This window comes from Bombina bombina, chromosome 10 (genome assembly GCF_027579735.1).
Source record: "Bombina bombina isolate aBomBom1 chromosome 10, aBomBom1.pri, whole genome shotgun sequence".
Classification (NCBI taxonomy): domain Eukaryota; kingdom Metazoa; phylum Chordata; class Amphibia; order Anura; family Bombinatoridae; genus Bombina; species Bombina bombina.
This window is the reverse complement of record NC_069508.1, coordinates 36,478,633-36,486,905: the sequence shown is the minus strand read 5'-3', so window position 1 is coordinate 36,486,905 and position 8,273 is coordinate 36,478,633. Positions and strand designations below refer to the sequence as shown.

General features: G+C 39.9%; 1 pseudogene; it reads right to left on the bottom strand.

Annotated features, from left to right (window-relative positions):
- Window positions 1–5,210: 5,210 nt before the first annotated feature.
- On the bottom strand, window positions 5,211–7,736 carry LOC128640690 (uncharacterized protein K02A2.6-like; annotated as a pseudogene).
- Window positions 7,737–8,273: the final 537 nt, after the last annotated feature.

Here is an 8,273-nt window from a genome sequence, read left to right as displayed (position 1 = left end):
TTGATCCTTCGGCCCCTCTGAGCGCTCATGGTACCAATAACCAACCACTTGCCCATTTAACCAGCCACTTGCCCGTTTGCGGGGCGCACAATATTTTTTAACCTTTATTCATACTTTTCACTTAATACATTTAAAAAACTAATAATAAACAAATGTTACAGAACAACTGAGTTGTCATTAGATATTAAAAATATTGTTCCTTTTTTTTTTAACTTTTGTTAAATAGAATCAATTTTGCATTTTAAGTTATCTAATTTAAAAAAAATGTATCATTCTGTGTACAGGAGCTGAATGCAGTTTGTGAAAATATTTTTTTTATAATTTTTTTTAACTATTTTAATTTCGTAATGATTTAAAAGAAACAGAAAAACTATACGTGTTAGCTATAAATGTAATTTTACAGATTTCCAAGTCACAGAACAAGAAATTTGCACAATTCAATTTTTTCTTAACTGTAGTGTGATCTGGAGAACGTACTGCATGTAATTGACTTAATTTAACCCATTTAATGCTAAAAAGGCTAAAGTACTTATAATGATATAAAAACTGATTATTAGATAATAATAATGGTGCATTTTGTTTTTACTATGATATACACAATGCTTCTATATAGTCACTGTAGATACTGTGATCATGTAAAGCCACCAGAATCTGTAGGCTGTAGTGTGTAGGAGCTGAGGAGGTTAAACTGTGCATGTTACCATGGTAACATTGTGCTGAATATACTAAAGCATTGGGGCCTTTCCCCCTCACATGCAGCTATAGAGGGGGTTTGTTCAGATGTGTTGCACCATGCGTAGTCAGGGAATATGGTAATGTGAAGCATAAGACAAATCACATGCCTGCAGCTGCAGAGCCAAATGCAATGAAAATGTGTGTTATATGTACGCACAAACTCGCACACACGCAATACTCATACACACTCTGATTCACACACATGCACACACATACGCTCACACACATATACACACATGCAACACTCATACACACACTGACTCACACACATGCACACACATATACACACACGCAACACATATACACACACTGATTCACACACATGCACAAACATATGCTCACACAAATATACACACACGCAACACATATACATACAGTGATTCACACATATGCACAAACATAATACGCTCACACACATATACACACACGCAACACTCATACACACACTGATTCACACACATGCACATACATACGCTCACACACATATACACACACGCAACACTCATACACACACTGATTCACACACATGCACATGCATACGCTCACACACATATACACACATGCAACACTCATACACACACTGATTCACACACATGCACACACATATACACACACGCAACACATATACACACACTGATTCACACACATGCACAAACATATGCTCACACAAATATACACACACGCAACACATATACATACAGTGATTCACACATATGCACAAACATACGCTCACACACATATACACACATGCAACACTCATACACACACTGATTCACACACATGCACACACATATACACACACGCAACACATATACACACACTGATTCACACACATGCACAAACATATGCTCACACAAATATACACACACGCAACACATATACATACAGTGATTCACACATATGCACAAACATAATACGCTCACACACATATACACACACGCAACACTCATACACACACTGATTCACACACATGCACATACATACGCTCACACACATATACACACACGCAACACTCATACACACACTGATTCACACACATGCACATGCATATGCTCACACACATATACACACATGCAACACTCATACACACACTGATTCACACACATGCACATACATACGCTCACACACATATACACACATGCAACACATATACACACACTGATTCACACACATGCACAAACATATGCTCACACAAATATACACACACGCAACACATATACATACAGTGATTCACACATATGCACAAACATACGCTCACACACATATACACACATGCAACACTCATACACACACTGATTCACACACATGCACACACATATACACACACGCAACACATATATACACACACTGATTCACACATATGCACACACACACTACGCTCACACAAATATATACACACGTAACACATATACACACACTGATTCACACACATGCACACACATACGCTCACACAAATATACACACACGCAACATATATACACACACTGATTCACACATATGCACACACACACTACGCTCACACAAATATACACACACAACACATATACACACACTGATTCACACATATGCACACACACACTACGCTCACACAAATATATACACACGTAACACATATACACACACTGATTCACACACATGCACACACAAATATACACACACGCAACATATATACACACACTGATTCACACATATACACAAACACACTACGCTCACACAAATATACACACACGCAACACACATACACTCACTGATTCACACATATGCACACACATACTACGCCTTACACAAATATACACACACGCAACACATGTACACACACTGATTCACACACATGCACACACAAATATACACACACGCAACACATATACACACATTGATTCACACACATGCGCACACACACACTACGCTCACACAAATATACACACACACAACACATATACACACACTGATTCACACACATGCACACACACACTACGCTCACACAAATATACACACACTGATTCACACATATGCACACACATACGCTCACACAAAAATACACACATGCAACACATATACACACACTGATTCACACACATACGCTCACACAAATATATACACGCAACACATATACACACACTGATTCACACACATGCAAACACATACGCTCACACAAATATACACACACGCAACACATATACACACACTGATTCACACATATGCACACACATACGCTCACACAAATATAAACACACACAACACATATATACTCACACTGATTCACACATATGCACACACATACGCTCACACAAATATACACACAGAACACATATACACACACTGATTCACACATATGCACACACACACTACGCTCACACAAATATATACACACACAACACATATACACACACTGATTCACACACATGCACACACATACGCTCACACAAATATACACACACGCAACACATATACACACACTGATTCACACACATGCACACACATACGCTCACACAAATATACACACACAACACATACACACACTGATTCACACATATGCACACACACACTACACTCACACAAATATACACACACAGAATACATATACACTCACTGATTCACACATATGCACACACATACTACGCCTTACACAAATATACACATACGCAACACATATAAACTCACTGATTCACACAATGTACACACATACTACGCTCACACAAATATACACACACGCAACACATATACACACACTGATTCACACTCACATGCTTCACTAAGCAAATATACACACACGCAACACATATACACTCACTGATTCACACGCATGCACACACATACTAAGCTCACACAAATATACACATGCAACCCATATACACACACTGATTTACACATATGTACACACACACTACGCTCACACAAATATACACACACTCGACACATATGCACACACTCATACACACATATGCACACACATACTACGCTCACACAAATATACACACACGCAACACTCATACATACACGGATTCACACATATACACACACATACTACTCTCACACAAATATACACACGCAACACATATACACTCACTGATTCACACATATGCACACACACTATGCTCACACAAATATACACACGCAACACATGTACACACACTGATTCACACATATACACACTGTAATGTCCTTTATAGCAAATATGCACTTGCAACTTCTAAATGTAAACTGGCACTTTATTTACTGGATTACATAACAATGTGGCTCCTGTAGATTTGCATGCAGTAATATGGATAGATACACATATATAGTCCTTTATAATGAATGGCTGCTGCACTCCTTATATTAGCAGTCCTGTACACTATGTATGCAGCACTATAGTAATCAAGGGTAACTTATAACTGTTAACTGTATAATTGTAATATAACTTATAATGTGTAACTGAGTTTTTACTCTTCCTGACTGGCTGATGCTGTATCCTCTGCAGTGATCTGTAGCTGACATTACACTTATTATTATTATTATTATTATTATTAACAGCACTTGTCAGAGCCTCAGGTACTTTATAACTGCCTCACAAACTGTCACAAGATGGCTTCTCTGAACTGTTCTGATTCTAAGCACAGCCCACTTGATGACATCATCTTTGTATGGAAGCCTCAATGTGCCATCTAACCAAACCAGGAAGTAAGCACTACATCTCCTTGCCTACTTATTTTTTCTTCTTTTTTTTAATAAACTTAACTGCACAATAACAACCGTAAGATAAATCAGTCTTCTCCAGCATCCTCTTGTATTGTGGACATGAAAGCTGCTTCTTGTTTCTTCCGTTGATGAAAGTTTCTCTGATATGTCGCATGTTGTCTCCGGCGAGTGTCTCTGAGATTCACTTCAGGAGACCAACGAACAACAGGTGTTCATTGCCTGGGAGTACGAGCTTGACAATTGTGGTCCTGGATAGAATTTCCTGACTCATCATTACAAGGTTCTTCTATTGATGCTGGTATTTCTGAGTCATCTTCTGTAGTTGAGTCAGAGCCTGTGTTTGGATCATACCAAACACCACCCCAGATATCAAAGTCATTGTCTGATTGCATTTGTATGTGATGGTCCTCACCAGCCTGTTCTCTCCTCTCTAGCCGTGGTTGTAGTTGGTTCACATGGCGACGACACACACCTGATTGAGTGGTTATCACATACACCTTTGGTCCCTCAACCTGGGCAACAACACCTGGTGCCCATTTTTCCTCTGTATGGTACACCCTATACCAAACCAAGTCTCCTTCTGTGTAGATCCGTGAAGGTTTTCCCACTCTCATTTTATCTTGCATGATGCGGACTGTTTCTGCTACATCTGGTGTGATTAAATCCAGCTTTGTATGGATCTTCCTGCCAAACAATAGTTGAGCTGGGGCAACTCCCGTGGTGGGGTGTTGAGTAACCCTATATTGTTGCAAAAATTGTAAAATGTTTTTAGTATTAACCTGCTTCACTGCTTTTAGAGCTTTCAGTGCCCTTTTAAAGGTTTGGACAAATCTCTCTGCTTGCCCGTTGGTGGCTGGGTGATATGGTGCCGTCCGATGATGGTGAATTCCATTCACATGTAAAAAATTCTGGAAGTCTTGTGACACAAACTGGGGACCATTGTCTGTGACCAGTTTTCTTGGCCACCCAAATATTGAAAACAGTCTTTCTAATGCTGATATGACTTCAGTAGTTGTAGTCCTTGCCATTGGAATTACTTCTGGCCACTTAGAGTGTGCATCAATTATGATTAAGTATGAGATTCCATCAATAGGACCAGCAAAGTCCAAATGTAGTCTCTCCCAAAGAGTAGTAGGCCAGTCCCATGGTTGTACAGCTCCTCGTGGAAGATGTCCTTGAGCCTGAACACACCCTTTGCATGAAATAACATAGTTCTCAATGTCCTTATCAATGGCCGGCCACCAAACATGACCCCTAGCCTTCTGTTTCATTCTGACAATGCCTGGGTGTCCTTCATGAAGGAGTTTTAACGTAGCTTGCCGTAGCCCGTTAGGAACCAGATCTCTCTCATCCCATTAAATACATCCATTTCTGAGTGTGAGTTCTTTCGCTCATAATATGTATGCTCGCTGTACATCACAGCCAGTGCTTGGCCAGCCATCTCTCAAATACTTTGCCAGAAGTTGTAATTCAGTATCACAAGCTGTCTCCTTTGCAATTTGTTTAGTATGTACTATACCCATAAAACACACAATTGGAAGGCTTTCTTGAACAACTGGTGAGGAATTTATTAGTGGAAGCCTGGACATGGCATCAGCATTGCCATGGGAATCATGGGCCCAGTATTTGATGGAGTAATGATATGCTCCCAAAGTTAGAGCATACCTTTGCAATCTAGCCACTGTAGTGGTTGAAATTCCTTTCCTTGGATTAAAGATGGTCAGCAGTGGCTTATGGTCAGTTAAGAGTAAATTGTCTACTATAAATATAGTTATGGAACTTCTTAACAGCCCATACAATGGTCAATGCTTCCTTATCTAATTGGGAATAGTTCTTCTCTGCCGTCGTTAGAGAACGGGAAGCAAAGGCTACCGATCGGTCTGTTCCATCTCGCATTGTGTGTGACAAGACAGCCCCTAAACCATAAGGCGAAGCATCACATGCTATCATGAGTGGTTTCTGAAGATCATAGTGCATTAACATGCGAGAACACAGGATTAGGTTCTTGGATTCCTGGAAGGCTTGATTGCATTCACTGCTCCACAACCAGGGTCAATTTGTCTCAAGAAGCTGATGTAGTGGGTGTAATGTATGGGCTAGCTCAGGAAAAAAATGGTGGTAATAGTTAAGGAGACCAAGGTATGATCGTAGCTGTGATGCATTCTGTGGTATAGAAGCTTCTTGCAAGGCCTTGACTTTGTCATCAGCAGTGTGTAGACCAGTGATTTGCAACCTTTTTTTTGCCGTGGCACACTTTTTTACATTAAAAAATCCTGTGGCACACCACCATCCCAAAATTTTAAAAAATCACACATTGTAGCCAAATACAGGATATATATACAGTATATATATATATATATATATATATATATATATATATATATATATATATATATATATATATACACATACACACACTGTACTGTGCTGTCATGCCATGCCTCCTACAAACTATACATGACATATTGACATTCATTCACAAACAATCATAATCATTGTCTGTGAATGAATGTCAATGTCATGGTTGTAAATGATGTCTGCCTGATGAGCCTGTCACATACCTCCCAATGTTTAAAAATTTGAAAGAGGGACACCCCCGCACTGTTGTCAGTCTGCTGCGGCACACCTGAGGCTCTCTCACGGCACACTAGTGTGCCACGGCACACTGGTTGAAAAACACTGGTGTAACCATGACAATCTATAACATGGCCACAAAATTCTAATTTATCATGCATGAAAGCACACTTCTCCAAGTTGACCTTCAACCCGTAGGTCATTAGCCGCTGCAGTACCCTCTCTACATTGTGTCGAAGTTCTTCCTCCATCCTGCCCGTGATTAACATGTCATCTAAAAGGCACTGGACATGAGGTAGTCCATTTAACAGTTCTTCCATGGTGCGTTGCCAGATGGCTGGTGCAGGAGCAATGCCAAAGACCATACAATTATATTGAAATAAACCACGGTCAGTATTGATGGTGAGTAACCTGCGGGAATCTGGATGTACTTCAAGTTGAAGGTAAGCATTTTTTAAATCAATCTTTGTGAAATGTTGTCCCCCAGCTAAGTTAGCAAAAATCTCTTCTGTCCTGGGTAATGGATACTTATCCACTGCTAACTGTTCATTTAACACCATCCTAAAGTCTCCACATATTCGGATCTGTCCATCTTTCTTTTTTACTGGTACAATAGGAGAAGCCCACTCAATACGATGCACTGGGGTTATAATCTTTAACTCTTCTAACCTCCTCAGTTCAGCATCAACTCCTGCCCTTAAAGCAAATGGCACAGTTTGTGCTTTGAAAAACTTTGGCCTTGCTCCAGGTTTTAACTGTAACCATACCCTTTTGTTCTTAACTTTTCCCAAAACATTTTCAAACACCGGGGCATATTTGGTCTTAATGTTCTGAATCCACTGGGCACGATCAACTCCAATATGATGAACTTCACTGTTTTTAAGGCTCTCAGGCATGCCAAGGGCCCATATCCAGTCCCTTCAATAAAGAGGTGGGCCACCTTATTTTAGTACATATAGTGTAAGATTGGCAGCTTTACTGTTTGTACACACAGATACAGATGCACACCCCAGTGGCGTCAAGACTTCTCTGGAGTATGTTTGTAGCTTAAAGGTAGTGGGCTGCAGCAATACTGGAATTTTCAGCTGTTTCCAATATTTAATTGTCATAACTGAAACTGCAGCCACAGTATCTAAGTCCATGGCAAATCTTTTCCTTCAATATTAACATGAACGGTCAAAGGCTCAGACCCTGCTGCCATGGTGTATACAGTCAAACTCGGAACAGTCATTTCCTCTTCTGAATCTGATGTGGCTCCCTTATAAGCCATGTGGTAATTTCCCTTC